Genomic DNA, 20,042 nt, shown 5'->3' with positions numbered 1-20,042 from the left:
CTATTATGAAGAATTAAGGTAGATAATTATTTTATATAGTCAAACATATGTTTGAATTGAATTAAATGAACAGTTACAGTATTTAAACATATGTTTTACATACTCAAATATGTCAGCTTTAAATTCGAATAGGGAAAAAAATATTATATAGTCAAACATGTGTATTATATAGTCAAATATAGCAGATTTTAAATAATACAACAGATCATTCCCACCACACAACCAACACTCCCTGACAAAATATCGAAATTATCTATGCAGTCCAGTCGACGTCGTTTTCAGAAGTGCCGAGTCTTTGCTTGACAAAGGGAACTCTAAACGTTTCATGATTAGTTTTTTAAAGACGAAAATGTTTCAACAATTTACCCTTTTTTTTCAATTGTATTCACATTGTCATTATTATTTGTTTGGGGCCATATGCAAATATATACTTACAACGTGACACACTAGTGAAGGTTGAGTGTACTTTTACTTTATTTTTTTATTTTTTTTGGATTAATTTACAATTTTGAAAAATATTAAAACAATTTAAAAATCAACATTGGTATGGTATATTTTTTTTCTAAATAAATTTTCTAATTAGTTTCGAATATTTTTTTAATTTAATTTTAATTAAATTATAGTTTTACTTTTTATTTTTATTTTTTGGGATTAATTTATAATTTTGAAAAATATTAAAACAACTTAAAAATCAATATTGATATGGTATATTTTCTAGTTTTTTAAAATAATTTTTCTAATAAGTTTTGAATATATATTTTTTAAATTAGTTTTAATTAAATTATAGTTGTATAATAAGTATATTGATAGGTGTGGTTATTTTAGAATATGATTTTAATTTTAATTTAATTGTAGATGTAGGGAATTAACTTTTTAAAAACATTTCAGAATATTTATGCCAGTAATCATAAATTAAATGTTGAGATTTGTTTCAAAAGTAGTTATGTCTTTTTTGTCTTTTTAATAAATTGATTAAAGAAAAAAATGTCATATGATGAGTTATGGTAGTTGTGACATGTGGTATTACTAAGTCATTTATACCATGTCATAGTATTGTACCATGTCATAGTATTGTAGCAAAGCATATTTGCAAGTTAAGAATCTCCATAGTAAGTGGAAATAAATTTCCATGGTTAAGAGCCTTGCCATATATCTTTTGAAACGTATATATGTTTAACTTACATATTCATTTTTTAAATAATAATAATAATAATAAAGTTATAATTTAATTAATTTTTATGATTTTCTTAATCTAGGCAATGTAAAATTTATCATGAGATATGTAACACCCTATGTTGCTTTTACTTTGTTTAACATATTCTGTTAAAGCACTGAGGCTAAGAAGCTAGAACATATCTTGTTATTAATTAAGAATTTAAATAGTTTGTCAAAGAATGAAAGAAACAGTTAATAACTCCTAAGACAGTTACGAACAATTGCCCATATGTTCCCTCAAAAATAAAAGGAGGGAGAACCCTAAGGGGGTTGGAAAAAGAATCAAGAATTATGTTGCCCAGATTTTCCTTGAGTTGGACAAAAGTAACCAGTGGGAAAACTGTGAGTTACAGTCGAAATGGTATGAGACTTGAGGCTGGACCGCAGTCCTGATGCCCAAGATACTGGACCCCAACAGACTTATTGATTGTGAGGAATAGGAAGACCTCAGAGGGGGAATCTGGACCGCAGTCCTGATGCCCAAGATACTGGACCCGAACAGACTTATTGACTGTGAGGAATAGGAAGACCTCAGAGGGGGGGAATCTGGACCGCAATCCTGATGCCCAAGATACTGGACCCCAACAGACTTATTGACTGTGAGGAATAGGAAGACCACAGAGGGGGAATCCGGACGTAATCTTACAGAGTTATAAACAAAGTAGAAACAAATAAGTAATACAAGATGTGCTTAGTAATCACTAACTAAAATGAGTTATTATTATTCAATAATGGATAACTAATGGCAGACTTATTACTAGATATATTTTTTGTCTTGTTATATTGCTAAATATATTCTGTAATATTATGTTGATGGTTATATTCTGTCACTTTATAAATTGATGAATCATAATCAAATAATAATGGTAGCTTTAAAATGTTCTAAGAAAATAACCCAAGAATTTTGGGATAACATTATATTAGCGAATTAGAGAAACTAATAGATGAACAATATCGGGCTTTTAGAGCGAATACTACATTTAATCAAACCATGAGATGCTTTCCTGATACATAGAGCATACAAAGATTAAACCGAAAGGCATTCATTCTACAATTATAAACCTTTCTATAGATGCAACATAAAAAATGTTAAATGTCAGACACAAACGAAAGACGGTATTTTCATCATGGGACAGTTATCACAAACCATTTCACAACCAGATCAAACCAGACTTATCTTTAACTGTACAAAAACATTAACTAAATCGCGAGGGTTCTTTGTGGTTCTCAGTCGATTTCCACAGGAAAAACCGAGAGCCAACCACCCATGCTCCTATCTAATTTCCAAATCATTCAAGCTGTGAACACTGTTACTCATAATGAATAGAATAGTGCTAGAACTGACCAAACAAAGTAAAAAATTTCGTGTATAGAATGTTCTTGAATTATAACTTTAAGTTAGAATGGAAAATATCAAAATAGGGTTTAAACCCATATAGTCGGAGTCAAACCAATTCATAGAGTCGTCACATCTCAGACTATTCAAAGAAAAATGCAAGCCCTCATATAGTTCCTTTCATTATAACTATGAATTTAACAATGGTCGAGACTCAATATGGGGTTTATTTATAAATTAGAGAAACTAACATTAAACACAACAAGGTGAAATGCTTTCACAGCTAGCTGAAGCTTGGAGGCACTTACTAGCCATAAATTCACCAAAAGCCTGGATGATAAAACCAACCTGTAACCAGATGACAGTAATCAACGTAAGGAGGACCCTCCAAACTATGAAATCCCTCGGTTATGCATTGCTGAGACCTTACCTGCGATTACATGAATGTCAAGGTTAAATATTGTAGTAAAATAAGAATAAACGACTAATATAAGTTAAAACATTCCAGGGTTTCATCGTTACCTGCGTAGGAGGAACTCCAGGAGATAAGAAGAAACGAACACCTGGAAGGCCTGTTACAGTCGTTAGTGGCTCTTTATATTCAGAACAATTCGAAAAACCATTATGTAGCTTGCATAGGATCTTACCTCCATGAAAGCGCATATTTCTGTGTCTCATCCTTCCTGGGGTGTGCAAAAAAAACGGACAATGGAACTACCTGCATGCCAAAGCACCAGATGAATAGGAGGAACACTTCAAACTGAAAAACGAAAGCGTCTGGAGGAAATTACTCAAAGGAACTCTTGAAAACATTACCTGGACATTGTCGGACCCCATCAGACGAGGAGATCAAATCGACACCATGATTTCTCTTGAATCCCTTAGGCAAGTTGCAGAGCCGAACCCCAAGGTTTTGCAAAGGAGAAAATGGAAGTTGCACACAACGGAAATCCAGAAAAATAACATACGAATGAATCTAGAGCATGAGAACCGTCGGATCCTCAGACCATGATCCTACGGTGGGAGATCGGCCAAGTGACCAAGCGCCAGACTGTTCGGACGAGATTATTCAATGAGTAGAGTCAATCATTTAATGTCCGAGCAACAGGTGTCAGCTCAACCCTCGAACCACACCTCCATCATCAAAATGTTTCATTAAACAATTAAATATGCCAACGGGAGGTCTAACCAAGGTGAAAGGATATGAAGTACGAGTCATCATTAAGTCCTAACTTTCATATAAACTTGTTTAATGACCTCGATATTTTCCAATGACATAGTTAATAGGGGTGGAATGAAACACTTTTTTTTTTGTGTTAAAGTTGCGACAAGATAATTGTTGTGATGCCTATAAAAGTTTACCATCCATTTAAATTATAGAGCTATGATACTAAGAATATATTATGAAATATGTGATTAATAATTATATATGAGTTAACACTTATTTTGGAGAAAGAATTTGAGATTTGGGAAATGACAAAAGCAATATAATAGTCAGCTTTAAGAACATGTGCCTTGAGAACTAAGCACAAAAATGCCTCATCAATATTGTCTAAAGTTTTATAAACACCAAAAGTAGTTGTAAAGCACTTTCTAGAGATCACCATGTATATGGAAATCTATTTTTAAGAAAATATTCTCTCATTGTGAGTGAGTCAATGAGAAAGGAAAGAAATTGTTTAAAGAAGAATCTCTTATTCTTCTTTATATTTATTATTTATTTTTATAATAAACAAAAATAATTAAAATAATATTATTTATTTTTTTCGATTTTTTTTATATTTATTATTTATTTTTATAATAAAATAAAAAAAATTAAAACAATATATATTTTAATTTTATAATAGGAAAAAAAATCAATTCTAAAAATTAAATTATTATTATTTATATAATAATAATGCATTAAACTAATATATGTATTAATATTTATATCCGTTGAGAGGGTTTATTTTACTCCATATTTCTCTTCTATTTATGTTTCTCCCTAACCCATAAATAAGAATGGTCTACTCCATGAGGAGTTGTAATTAAATGTTATTTATTTATTTATTTTGAAATAGGGTTTTAGAATTATAATTTAATTATAAAATTAATAGATGAGTAGAAATAATTTATTTTTATAAAATATAATATTTTTAATAATAGTGAAAATAAAGTGGGAGAATTTTAATGATAAAATGTTTGTTTAAATATTTTTTTGAATGTATAAATAGATTCAACCTTTTGAAAAATCCATAAAATATTCAAATTTTACAGATTAAGCTATCAAAACTTGGTTAAAATTAATATAGAAAAAAATGTCTAGAAAAAAGCTAGTTCATATATATATATATATATATATATATATATATATATATATATATATATATATATATAATTATAATTATAATTATAATTTAGTTAATTTTTATGATTTTTTGAAAAATTGATCCTAGGAGATGTATTATTAGTTAAGTATTTTTTATCTTATCATGAATTGATATTTATAAATGATTACCAACTATTTAATATATATATATATATATATGTATGCAATTAAAATATATTATAAATTTTAATTATTTGAAATAAAAGTTACACTATCAAAATGATTAATTTTTTTAATTAATTCTTAATGCATAATTAAAATTATTTATTATTTTACAAAAATCTAAATTCTACATATAAATGATTACTATAGCCATCATTATTATGGATCTACTAAGGGCTAAGAAGGATCGAATCTTTTTGCACTTTAAAAAATGTTTGCACCTCAAGAGATCCAGAGTTAAGATGAATCTATGTTGGTTTATATAAACAATAAGTATGGTAGTTTTTAATTTTACCATAAATACATAAACACATTAAAAAATATAAGCAAGTTAAATATTATTTACCAATCATCATATACACAAGTGTGCATTAGCTGCATGGTGACCTAGCATCATAAACCTAAATTTCCATGTCTATATCCTCTAGACATGTGTATGAACATTAAGATGTGTCCATGCAGTCTTTGTACAACTATTGCTAGTAGTAATCATGTCACTTCACTTGAGGCTTGGATTGCTCAAGGATCAAATAAACTATATACTTTACATCTAGAAGTAACATCTCTCTCTTCCCTCTCATTCTCCTCTCTCCTCTCTCTCATGTCCTTTCTCTCCCTTTCTATCCCATCTCCCTCTGTCTCCCCCTTCAATTCCATCTCTCTCTAGCTCAATCCCTATCTCTCTCTCCCTCCCTCCCTCTGTCCCTTCTCTCTCTAGAATATCTACGAAATATTTTTGATAGTGGTGAGGTTAAAGGGTTTAAAAATATCTCAAAAGTAGTCATAACTTTCTTTTAAAGATTTAATTAAAAAATGTTATAAACTTAAATTATTTTGAATTTAATTGTGAAATGAGTTATGGTTTTTCTGCATCTGGTATAGATAATCCATGATATTGTAACAAGCATATTTACAAGTTAACAATATTTATGTTAAAGTAGGGGTAAATAGCATAGTTAAAAATCATGTTATATTGTATGTTTATTGTAATTTTTAAGCTTTTATGTGCTTCCATGGTATTGTAACAATCATATGTACAAGTTAACAATATTTATGTTTAAGTAGGGGTGAATAGCATAGTTAAAAATCATGTTATATTGTAAGTTTATTGTAATTTTTAAGCTTTTATGTGCTTATTAATTAAATTTAAATATGGTTTTTGGGCATTTGTTATTGATAAGACATAGTATTGGTCCATGGTATTGTAACAAAGCATATTTACAAGTTAATAATATCCATGGTAAAGTGAGAGTGAATATGCATGGTTAAAAATCTTGCTATAGCATTTTAACTTTTACATTACATTTTACATTTATATATGTTTTAATTTCACGATACCCAATATAGGAGAGATGTGTATAATGTCAGTGAGTAATGTAATGTAAGTAAATATTTATTAAATGTTGGGAATATAATAAATATTTACTTACATTACATTACTCATTGACATTATACACATCTCTCCTATATTGGGTATTGTGAATTCAAAAAATAAAATATGAATTCTCCTATATTCCTTTATGGTTCTTACGATAATTGGTTCTCATTTAACTTTGGAGGGATTAATTTGGTACACGTATTTTTTAAATTTCCTTTATAAGATTCTTAATTATGATAAATTATTTGAAAGTTTAAATCTTGCTATTTTACCTCATACCTCATAATTTTACTTGCTTAATAACTTTATTAATAAAATCAATATTAACAAGTTTAACTTTATGTGTGACCTCATAATTTTATTGGCTTAATAACTTTATTAATAAAATCAATATTAACAAGTTTAACTTTATGTGTGACCTCATAATTTTATTGGCTTAATAACTTTATTAATAAAATCAATATTAACAAGTTTAATATGTGGTTAGTTGTAATACCGGTCTATTATATATATGAAATTAGTATTTAAAACATTTTTTAAAATTTTATTAATTCCAAATAAATAAAACAATAAATAAATTTAAAAATCATAAAAATATAGAAAATTTATAATTATTAACATTTTATATGATTATGATATTTGTGCAAAGTTATGATACTTGTAAAAAAATTAGATTTTTTAATATTTTTTTTAAACCTTATTAAAAATTCATAAAATATATAAAATATATTTACAAATTTCAAAAACTAATTGATTTTTTTTTCATTTACCAAAATATTTTGATAATATAACCAGTTAAGCACATATAAATATAACCATTATACACCAGAGAATTTCGATTCTCGAGACCAAAAACCCTCCACATCTTATATACGAGACATACCAGTTCCATCGCCATAAATGCCGCAAAGCTAGAAATCAAGTTCTAACTGGGAATCGTTATGTCGTTCTAACTCTACTCTCGTTTGAAAAGTTACTCAAACATGGAATCTTATATATCTTTCAGTTAAAAATGATGCTTCCCCTCATTATAGATCAGTGCATGGCGTGAAATATAAGTAGGGTTGGAATTTCAGTATAGATCAGTGCATGGCGTGAAATATAAGTAGGGTTGGAATTTCGAAACAGATATATTTGATTTTTACACTTGTAAAATTTAAATTTTGATAATGTGTAAAATTTAAATTGTAAAATTTAAATTTCGATACTGATGGAAAATTGCCCGTCAAATTCCATCACTGATCTGAACCCATTCATTTGTAAATAAAGGGTAATCTAAATGCGATTGGATTTGATAAAGACATGGATGGCTGTAAGTGGTCTAATTCTAATTCTAGTCTTGCGTGAATAAAATTCCGTTCCCTATCCTGCGCTGCGCTACCCAATCCAATCGCATGGTTCTTCCGAGTCAAACAATGCAGACGTTATCTATGTAGTCCAAGCATGTGCTTTACAAGGGAAAAATCTAAGCGTTCTAACTCGTTTTCTTAATCGCAGACTCTGTGCTTTACAAAGGAATTGCGATTTATTTTTTTATGTTTTGGAAGTAACCATCATGGTATCTGCTTAGTCAAACCCAATGTGGAAGTGCATACGTAATTTATTTAGTCCATGTCGGCTTTTGCATAAGTGCCGAGCATGTGTTTTATGAAGGAAAAGTTTAAATGGTTTTTTCAATTGTATCGTTAATCAGTACCTACCCGTAACTTTCAGTAAACCCTACATCTGTCATAGTTAAATTGTCATAAATGGTATGAAATTATACGTTGCAACTTCATTATCTGTGGTTTGTGGATATGGATTAGATACGTACAAGTTGATAACTCGTGGTTGTTATTCGTGAATACGGATTGGATGGAGGGATTGCTGAACAAGTCACAGCAATTCAAGAGGTGAAAACTAAGGCGTCAAAATAGAATTGCTAATTTTTATTTATACTTGTCTTTAAAAAAATTAAATAATATAACAAAATGCCGAGTGAAGGGTTGCGGAATAAATTGCAGGATATTCCTTGGCTATCTTGTTTTTGTTTCTAAAATTATTTGAGGCGTATATGCTCTATACTACTCCTTTACATAAATACCGAAGTTTTTTTAGGGGAGTATAGTCTCTAGAGTACTCTTTTACGTAAATATCAAAGTTTTTTTTAGCAGAGTATAGAGTACTCTTTTACTAAATATCGAAGTCTTTTTTAGCAGAGTATAGATTTTAGAGTATTTTTTTCTTTAATTACATGGTGAATTGGTAACTGTCAGTCCTAATCTATGGGAGACTTAATCTATGGGAGACCTAGGATCAATCATCGTAGCTGCCACTATAACACCAAGAGTACATCCAACTACCTGCAAGTCAATATACTAAGATCCTATAGTTTTAGCAAAGCAAAACTCTCGTGCCACCAAAACGAAAGTGGGAAATCTGCTTCTCAAGCATCCACCGCAAGCTACTATACTCAAAATATACATTCTAAAATACTCCTTTACATAAATACTGAAATTTTTTTAAGCGGGGTATAGACTCTAAAGTACTCTTTTAGAGTAAATATCGAAGTTTTTCCATATTCTTTATGCAATAGGTTACGGAAGTTTATGGCGATCGGCTAAAGGATTTAATTGAATGAACCAGTAGCATTAGCACATGTTTCGGTACAGAGGTAAGAGACAAAAGATGGTTTTAGAGTGGGTATGCGATAACGGGTATTTAACAGAAGGAGGAAGAAGGAGGATTACATTTTTTTATATCATAGAGGAACCTAGTAGCGTGACACCTAAGTGTTAGTAAATCTCTATGGATCTACAACCTGTTCTCTTTTCGGTAGACCGAGTCATAATGGGGAGATTTGAACAACCTGGTCTGGAAAACTATTCTGGCTTATATATATGTGGATATCTACAAGAGTTGATTCCGCAAAGGCCCCAAACCATGTAGGTTCAACACGATTCAATTTGATGATGTTGTGAGATTATTTTTTATTTTTTTTTCTCTGGTAAAAATAGATCCATGACCGTTCGTGAAAATTTTGGCGAGAGATTTGGCCTTGAGAATCCCTGTGACCTTCAAACCCTGTGAGATTATTATTTTTTTGGTAAAAATAGATCCATGACCGTTCGTGAAAATTTTGGCGAGAGGTTTGGCCTTGAGAATCCCTGTCGCCTCCAAACCCACTAGAGCAGGTATTCATTCTTCAATATTTCTTTTTTTTTGCGAGATTAAATTTTATAAATTCCCGATGCAGATAATGGTGATTCCTCTCATTTATGTCGATGCTCCTGCCCCTGATGTCGAGAACATGGTGGCTAGAAGCTTTCCAAGAATTCTCGCCTCAAGATTTGGAATCCACATCTAGAGATTATGGATTACATATGCCACTAGGTTTTGAATTGCGATATGAACTTGGGAAAGGTGTGGAGGAAGCCCATGAGAGGTTGGTGACGTCGTGTTCCACAATGTGCAGATGTCTTTTGAGAAAAACTTGGATGGAAATTTGAAAGCAGGTTTTTATTTTCGCTTGAACCTCTAGGCAGAGGTCAACCTGAGGTTTTTTTCTAGTTTGACAGTGAGGTCGAGTGCAGTCCACAAGTCTTGCATAGATCTATTTTAAGAGTGATCTAATTTCTTCACGTGCAATTTTTTTTTATGAGCAGGCACTATTTAATTGTTTTGTATAGTTATTTAATCTATTCTTTTTTATTTTTTTAAATTTTTATTTGGGCCGACATGACCAAAAATTCAATTTTGATGATGGACTTACAGGGTTACACAACATATTGGGTTGTAAAATGAGTCTCTCATCTTAATTAAGTCAAGAGATATTTATAATAACATCTTTCTGAAAAAATCACATAAGAGATATTCTCGTCCTACATAAATAGATGTAGAGAGTTGTTAACTAGTCGTTAGGGAAAACAACGAGTTTGACTAAGGGTGGGAATTAGAAAAGGTTTTGACCAAAAACAGTTTAAGGGAAAAGAATTTAGAAAGAAATAATAATAATAACCCCTTATAACTAAATTAATTAATATAATATTCTAAAAAATCATTATATAATTTTAAGAGTCATAAATTAGATACTATTAATGAGTATTATTATAAATGAAATTCTAAAAATTATTAATATTAACAAACATTATTATAAAAATAAATAATAATATTGAATAAGGTAAAAAATAGAAGGGCTTTTTACCAAAAAGTGAAGAGAAACTAATTAAGGAGAATAAATTACTATAAAGTAAGAGGTTAAATAAATTGATTTTAAAAAAAAATTACTCTCTATATAACCTCATTATTGAATATAATATTATATTAATTAACCACCTATATAACCTCATTAATGGATATAAAATTATATTAATATTAAGGATTAATCCTATTCATATCACCAAAGTAAAAATAATTTAAGAGAGCCATAAAATATATATATATATATATATATATAAATTTTAGGAAGAAAGCCCAGAAATCCAACTTCTACTGATACTCTATCCATTATCTCTACTTAAATTAACAAGTCTCTTTTCAATTTCTAAGGCCTCTCTAAATAAAAATAGAAGTACACTCAATTATAAAACTATAATTTAATTAAAACTAAATTAAAAAAATATTCAAAACGAATTAGAAAAATTATTTAAAAAATATACCATACATTTTAAGTTGTTTTAATATTTTTTAAAATTGTAAATTAATCACAAACAATAAAAATAAAAAGTAAATGTACACTCAATTATAAAACTATAATTTAATAGTGACAATGTACCTAAATACAATTAAAAAAAAGGGTAAATTGTTGAAACTTTTTCGTCTTTAAAAAACTAATCATGAAACGTTTAGAGTTCCCTTTGTCAAGCAAAGACTCGGCCCTTCAGAAAACGACGTGGAATGTAACCTCTACCAGGATGTTTCCCTGTCATCTCTGTTTCTCACGAACAATCTTCATTACATTGTTAAGAAGGTCAAGGGTTCGAAGCTCATAGCACTGCTTGGTTATGGCTGATCAGTGAGGTGTCACAGCAGTCCTTGGAGAATAGATTCAAGGGTTTCAATTTCGCAATTGAGCAGGTGCTTAGGAAACATTCTGGTTGGATGGTCCCGGATTTGGTTCAGCCAGCATGTATTTACTCGAATTACTTGTTTCTATGTGTTTTCACTTTCTGGTTTGATTGAAAGTTTTGTTACCGTATTGAAATCCAAATAGTTGAGCTAGAGTGGAGCGAGATTAATGTGTTTAGGATTGTTAGTGTATTTTTGTTAAATTTATTGAGAGCATACATATAAAAATATGTAAAAAAATAAAAATAAAAATTAGAAAAATGTTGTTCTCAATACATAAACTCAAGTCTCATTCTAATCCCATATTTTCATGGAAGTAATGAGTACATTATTATACAGCCAACATATTTCTAATTGGATTATCAATTACCTAACTAACTTCTGATTCTAATCTACTGCCCCTAATAATTTATTGAATAATAGCTTTGAATACTTACTACATCTATTTTTTTTGCCCTAATTATGATAACTCATGAACACAAAATGTGTTGATGAATTTGTCATCAATTACCTAACATAATTAAGCATTATCCTCAACAATCCCCCTTAATGCTTAATGAGGTGATTCAGAGCATATCCCTCATGTATTGAAACTTCTTTGGTGAATATATTTGCACGTTGATCATTTGTTGTACAAAACTTTATTTCAATTTCTCCTTCTAACATAATGAAGCATTATCCTCAACAGTCCCCCTTAATGCTTAATGAGGTGATTTCGAGCATATCCCTCATGTATTGAAACTTCTTTCGTAAATATATCTGCTCGTTGATCATTTGTTGTACAAAACTTTATTTCAATTTCTCCTTTTGCCACATAGTCGCTTATGAAATGATAGTTGGTATCAATGTGTTTGGTGTGATTATGAAACACAAGATTTTTAGTTATGGCAATGGTAGACAGGTTATCACAGTAAATAGTTTTGCCATGTTTCTGTTCTTGTTTCATATCTAATAAGACTTTCTTTAGCCAAATTACTTAACATGTTATCGTTGTTGCCGCAATATAATTTTCCTATGTAGAAAATAATGAAATAGCTGGTTGCTTCTTTGAACACCATGATACTGCACCTGACCCAATGCTAAAGACATAACCTGAAGTGTTATTTCTATCATTAAGAGATCTAGCCCAATCACTATCTCTATAACCAACCAACCCCAAATTATTTGATGAAGTATAGAGAATGCCATAACTGTTTGTTCCACAAAGAACAACTCAAAATTCTTTTTCCTACTCCTAAATGAATCTCACTTGGACTTTGCATGAATTTGGAAATCAAACCTACTGCATGCATAATATCAGGCGTAGTGGTAGTATGATACAAAATTATTCCTACCAAATTCCTATAGGATCTAGCATCTACCTTTTCAACTCCATCTTCTACAGAAAAAATTTCATTTGTATTCATGAGTGTGCTCATGCGTTTATAGTTTCCCATTTTCCATTTGTGAAGAAGATTCGAAACATACTTTTCTTATGAAATAAAAATTCCATCATTCATTTGTGTCACTTCTATCCCAAGAAAATAATGCAGCAAATCCAAATTAGTGATTTCAAATTCAGTCGTTATAGCTTGTCTGAACTTTTCCACTAACAAATCACTTGAAGATATGTATATCAAGTCATCTACATATAATAAAATAATTAGTATATCATGACCATTTTAGTTTAAATATAATGTGGGTTCATTTTCACTCCTTTTAAATCCCTTTTTGAAAAGATAAGTGTCAATTCTACTATACCATGCTCTTAGATATTGTTAAGCCCATAAAGAGATTTTTCAGTTTGTAGACTCTGTGTTCATTAACTGCTTCTTCATATCCTTGGGGTTGTTGGACATATACATCTTCTTTCAAATCAACATTTAGAAAGGTTGATTTCACATCAAATTGATAAAATAACCATTTATATTGTGTTGTAAATCCCAAAACGATTTTGATTGTATCAAATCTTGCAACAAAAGCATATGCTTCATTGTAGTCAATACCTGGTTGTTGAGCATATACCTTTTCCACTAACTTTGCTTTGTGCTTTTTTACTGATCCATCAGCTACATACTTTGTTTTATACATACAACTATTTCACCCCAATAACTTCTTTTTTAGTAGGAGGATCCACAACCTCCCATGTTTCATTCCTTTTAATCGCTCTCATCTCTTCATCCATTTCTTTGCACCAAACTGACTCTTTTATGACATATTCAAAACATCTTGGCTCTACTTCAATCTGAGACATCAAAGAAAAGTTAGTATACCCATAAATTTCATTTAAGGATTTTGTCTTTCTTGGAGGAGGACTTGGAGTTGAAAAATGACTTGAAGTTGTAGAAGATGATGAAGTGGATGTGGCCTATGAAGTATTTTGATTACTGAATGAATTTGCAGAAACAAAAGATTCATCTTCTTGTACAATAATACTTGGAGTTTGTTGTTGCACATTTTGATTCCACTACCATTCTTCTTTCTCATCAAAGAACACAACACGACTAATCATTAGTTTTTTAGTTTGTGGATTGTACAATATATAACCTTTGGTCTCCTCACAATAGCCAATAAAAATGCATTTCACACTTTTATCATCAAATTTTCTTCTCTTTTCAGTAGGAACATGAGCATAAGAAATGCAACCAAATATTCTTAAATGAGAAACATTGGGTTTTCTTCCACACCATACCTAATAAGGGGTAATATTTTGCACACTTCTTCTTGGGCATATATTAAGAAAAGAAAGAGATGTAGCTACAACTTCAACCCAAAAATGTTTGGAAGGTTTTAACCTTTTAGCATGCTCCTAGCCATCTCAACAATTGTTTTATTCTTACGTTTAGTAACGCCATTCTACTGGGGAGTATAACTGGTTTTCAATTTCCTTTGAATGCCATTCATTTTACAATAAGAATCAAACTTATTAAAAGTCAATTCTCCCCCTCTATCAGTGCGTAATAATTTTACAGAATAACCACTTCTCTTTTCCACAACAACTTTAAATTGTTGAACTATGACAAATGCATCATATTTTTCCTTAGTGAGATATACCCATGTTCTTCTACTAAGATCATCCACAAAAATAATCAAATACTAATTTTTGTTGAGAGACAAAGTTTGCATAGGACCACATATATTTGCATGCACTAGCTCCAATGGTTTACTTTCTCTCCATGATTTTCCTATTAGAAATGAATCTCTATGTTGCTTACCAAGAATACACACTTTACACACTTTATCAATAGAACTAATCAGGGGTAACCCTTTGACCATGTTCTTGTTATATAACAATTTCATGCCTTTCATATTCAAATGTCCATACCTCATGTGCCATAGCCAGGAACTATCATCATAAGCAACATTTAATGTTTTAGTTGTTTCACAAGGGAGAGTGAAAGCATAAATTCTATTTTGCAGCATATTAGTCTTGGCAATAATTTTACTATGATCATATTTATCATAGATTATGCATTGTTTGTTCTTAAAAACAATTAAATATCCCTTTTCAAGGAGCTTCACCACGCTCAACAAATTATGTGCTAGACCAGGAACATATAAAACATCATTAATGTGTTTTAAAATTTACTAGTTTCTTTGAAAAGATGGGTCGAATAGAAGATAATATCCACGCTAGAAGATATCTTAACAAAGCTAATATGTGCTTTGTAATATAAATTTTTGAGTCAATTTTGTCCAAACATTTATGGGATATGAAAAAATCAAATGTTTTAAAAATGATCAAAAATATAGTTTAAATTGCTAAAATGAAAAATCTCATATAGCTAGTAGTTAGACTGCACATGCATAAAATCCCATGTTTGTAGTTAGACTACTGTTAGACTGCCCTATTAAGAAACAATCTAAATGTTTTCTTGTCCCTTTCGTGAAAGGCATGTAATATTCCATGTTTCACAGTTCACAGTCCAACGAGATAAAAGTTAGAACTTGATTTCTAGTTGCGTGTGTCACCATTTATTCCTAGCAAATGGGACTTGCCATGTTTCTGAGACATTGCCATTTCCAAAATGATTTCGTTAATGGGTGGAAAAATACGCTCAGGAACATGTGGCTGGTGGCCATGTGAGGGGCAAAGATTCTATGCACTAGAAAATCTATGTGTAACATTTTTGGGGGTTGTCCCTTTCCATTCAAAGAGGACTGTATTTTTCAGACCAGTTTTTGAATATTGTAGGGATTTATTTCCATCAGTATGAAACAAAGCATTTTAATTTATAAAAAGAAGATTTTATCACGTCTAAGCTAGGGAGTCACTTTACCTTTCTTATCAGCGGCTTTACAAGCGGCATGGATTTAAAAGGAGAAAAATAACAAATTAAAATTAATTAGAGTTGAATTAAAGTCACATAAGATTATGAATATTAATAATTTTTTATAACATAAAGTTGTAAATCAAATTAAAATTAAAATATTAAAAATTGTTATCGGTATATTTATATTTTAAGGTTTGGAGAATGCCTTAAAATTGTTACTGTTTGGTTAAAAACTTGATTTTATGAGACCAAAGGAATCATGTTAATGGATTAAGTGACAAAGGCATAAGACATATGTGAAAGTTTGCCTCCTTACGATCCTTTATCCCAAATGACATTATTTTTCTTGAATAAGGGTGATGAATCATAGTGTATTAGCCAATAGTAACCAATAATGATAATAATTAAGAGAGAGATTTTTCGGCAAAAATCACATGGAAAATCATTTGTCGACGCGTTTCGAACCAACAAGTGTGGTTCATCGTCAGGACAAGTTGAAGAAACAGATCCAGCCAAGCAAGTTAAATAGGCAGAACGGAGCCTCCTGACCAACGGCTAGTTTGACTCAAGGATTTCTGCCCTTATTAAAGCCAGACTCGCCTTAAGGAAAACCTGATGGTTTCGTGGAGTGTGAAGGCGGTGCTTAATCCGGGCAAAATTGGGAATGATGGAGGAGTCTCTGCAATGCTTAAGAAAAGCTAGATCTGTTTTCAACCTAGAAACCTGCAAGCGAGCTCGTTCAAAACGGTGAACTTTGGAGACAATGGCTTTTCCATGCAGGGATTCAATAATAGAGTTCAGGCTTCTATGATCCATATCAATTAAGAGAGAGATTTTTTGGCGAAAATCACATGGAAAATCATTTGTCGACGCGTTTCGAACCAACAAGTGTGGTTCATCGTCAGGACAAGTTGAAGAAATAGATCCAGCCAAGCAAGTTAAATAGGCAGAACGGAGCCTCCTGACCAACGGCTAGTTTGACTCAAGGATTTCTGCCCTTATTAAAGCCAGACTCGCCTTAAGGAAAAACTGATGGTTTCGTGGAGTGTGAAGGCGGTGCTTAATCCGGGCAAAATTGGGAATGATGGAGGAGTCTCTGCAACGCTTAAGAAAAGCTAGACTTGTTTTCAACCTAGAAACCTGCAGGCGAGCCCGTTCAAAACGATGAACTTTGGAGACAATGGCTTTTCCATGCAGGGATTCAATAATAGAGTTCAGGCTTCTGTGATCCATATCAATTAAGAGAGAAGCCTGAACTCTATTATTGAATCCCTGCATGGAAAAGCCATTGTCTCCAAAGTTCATCGTTTTGAACGGGCTCGCTTGCAGGTTTCTAGGTTGAAAACAGATCTAGCTTTTCTTAAGCATTGCAGAGACTCCTCCATCATTCCCAATTTTGCTCAGATTAAGCACCGCCTTCACACTCCATGAAACCATCAGGTTTTCCTTAAGGCGAGTCTGGCTTTAATAAGGGCAGAAATCCTTGATTCAAACTAGTCGTTGGTCAGGAGGCTCCGTTCTGCCTATTTAACTTGCTTGGCTGGATCTGTTTCTTCAACTTGTCCTGACGATGAACCACACTTGTTGGTTCGAAACGCGTCGACAAATGATTTTCCATGTGATTTTCGCCGAAAAATCTCTCTCTTAATTGATATGGATCACAGAAGCCTGAACTCTATTATTGAATCCCTGCATGGAAAAGCCATTGTCTCCAAAGTTCATCGTTTTGAACGGGCTCACTTGCAGGTTTCTAGGTTGAAAACAGATCTAGCTTTTCTTAAGCGTTGCAGAGACTCCTCCATCGTTCCCAATTTTGCCCGGATTAAGCACCGCCTTCACACTCCACGAAACCGTCAGGTTTTCCTTAAGGCGAGTCTGGCTTTAATAAGGGCAGAAATCCTTGAGTCAAACTAGCTGTTGGTCAGGAGGCTCCGTTCTGCCTATTTAACGTGCTTGGCTGGATCTGTTTCTTCAACTTGTCCTGACGATGAACCACACTTGTTGGTTCGAAACGCGTCGACAAATGATTTTCCATGTGATTTTCGCCGAAAAATCTCTCTCTTAATTGATATGGATCACAGAAGCCTGAACTCTATTATTGAACCCCTGCATGGAAAAGCCATTATCTCCAAAGTTCATCGTTTTGAACGGGCTCGCTTGCAGGTTTCTAGGTTGAAAACAGATCTAGCTTTTCTTAAGCGTTGCAGAGACTCCTCCATCATTCCCAATTTTGCCCGGATTAAGCACCGCCTTCACACTCCACGAAACCATCAGGTTTTCCTTAAGGCGAGTCTGGCTTTAATAAGGGCAGAAATCCTTGAGTCAAACTAGCCGTTGGTCAGGAGGTTCCGTTCTGCCTATTTAACTTGCTTGGCTGCATCTATTTCTTCAACTTGTCCTGACGATGAACCACACTTGTTGGTTCGAAACGCGTCGACAAATGATTTTCCATGTGATTTTCGCCAAAAAATCTCTCTCTTAATTGATATGGATCACAGAAGCCTGAACTCTATTAATGATAATAATAATAAATACATTATATAAAAAATGGTGTTAAGAAAATAAAACTTAAAAAAAGGTATAATATATATATAAACTGTATAATATAATATAATATATTGACCAAGCATATTATGTAAAGATTATAAAAAATTGTATAGGTTTAAAAAAATTATGTTTTATTTAATGCTAATCTTTAGTTTTAAGGGTATAATTTTTTGACAAAGCATATTATGTAAGGATTATAAGGTTTTTGGTTTAGATATCAACTTACTTATGTCTACTTTATGGCAATAGTGTATATATAATGGTTATAGTAGTAGTGTACAAATATGACTCATATCTTGTGAGGATTATAAGGTTTTTGGTTTACACATCAACTTACTTATGTCTATTTTATGGCAATAATGTATATATTATGATTATACTAGTAGGGTACAAATCTGATTCATATTTTGTGAGCCTTGAGATCATCATAGTTGATTTTAGTTGTTCAAAATAAACTGTTATTTCTTTTTCTAAATAAATGTGTATATCGAAACTAAAAACTTATTTTAAATTTTAAATAAAAAGATTTCTTTAAATAAATTTATCTAACTCTTTCTTTATTTTTAGTTTGACCCAGATAGGATTCCAATATTAAATTTCATGGTTTTACATAATACTTCATAACAAGACAATTGGCAATTAAATTGTTACAGTGGAATAATTTGCAAAACTATATTTAGTAATTAATTTCCATATCCAATATCATATATTTTTAATATTAATTTTATAATTCTTTTTCACTTGATAAAATTGCGAAATCACACCTTAAAATTGATATTAATACTTAGCAGCGCACTGTCAAGTACATAGGCTTCAGCTACGTTTTAGTGGCCTGCCAGCCTGTGCATGTCAACTTGTTTGTCTCCCACCCACAGGTTGTCATTTCGAACTTGGACAATTCTCTGGCTTAGATGCTCCCCCTGAAAATTCTGTAATTCTGGAGGGAAACCAACCTTTCCTCTGGAAATTGCGTGATCCTACTGGGCTCCAGAATTGTGCAATCCAGCCAAGCAACCTTCCCTCCAGAAATTACGCAATCTAGCCCAACAGTGGGCTTTAGCTCAGAAATTACACAATTCTGGGAGGCAGTGACTTGCTGACCCTAGAAATTGCACAATGCCTAAGGGACAACTAGCCTTGCTCAGCCTAGAAACTGCATAAATTTCATCCCCAGGCTCACAGGTTGTTGCATGTGTTGTTAGGTTGACCAGTTCCCTCCAGGACTGAGAAATATTGATTTGCATGCATGGGCTTCTTTTCCCAAAAAAGCAAAAGGAAAATCATCCCTAGATTTTAGGGATCTATTTTTAGCAGCCAGAGGTTACATGCAAGGATCATTTTAGAAACCTCCCGCCAAGTGTTTCTTTTTCCTAGATTTGTGGCATGCACGTCATAACCTCAATCTTATTAAAAATAATTTGTCGGATGTTGGAGAGCTCATTCCTCACATCCATCTTGCAGCTCTGACATCCCACATCGCATCTAGGAGCCTTCAGCACATTCAACTCAATTTTTTCAAGGTAAGACTATTTTTCATGACTTGTGTTGCATTTCTGTCGCTTTTTGTATTTCAGTTTGTGTGAGTGTTTTTTGCTTGGTTTTAATGAACGCTTTCTCTCGTTTTGATGTATGTTAGTTTGTAAAAGCACTGTTTCAGTTTTCCTTTGCATTTCACTCTTGTTGCATGCATGACACTGTTTATGCACTGACAATTGTTGTTGCGGCGACTCGCTTCAC

General features: G+C 31.8%; 1 long non-coding RNA gene across 1 annotated transcript; it reads right to left on the bottom strand.

Annotated features, from left to right (window-relative positions):
* Positions 1 to 2,683: 2,683 nt before the first annotated feature.
* LOC149189456 (uncharacterized) lies at positions 2,684 to 3,480 on the bottom strand. The gene is made up of 4 exons (XR_016256371.1): positions 3,368 to 3,480; positions 3,199 to 3,269; positions 3,074 to 3,123; positions 2,684 to 2,899 (listed from the first exon to the last, which is right to left on the bottom strand). It is a non-coding gene; the product is annotated as an uncharacterized LOC149189456 (long non-coding RNA).
* Positions 3,481 to 20,042: the final 16,562 nt, after the last annotated feature.

This window comes from Pinus tabuliformis, chromosome 3_1 (assembly GCF_031772625.1).
Source record: "Pinus tabuliformis cultivar Carrire ecotype Pingquan chromosome 3_1, CPIR1, whole genome shotgun sequence".
Lineage (NCBI taxonomy): Eukaryota > Viridiplantae > Streptophyta > Pinopsida > Pinales > Pinaceae > Pinus > Pinus tabuliformis.
This window is presented reverse-complemented; position numbering and strand designations above follow the sequence as displayed.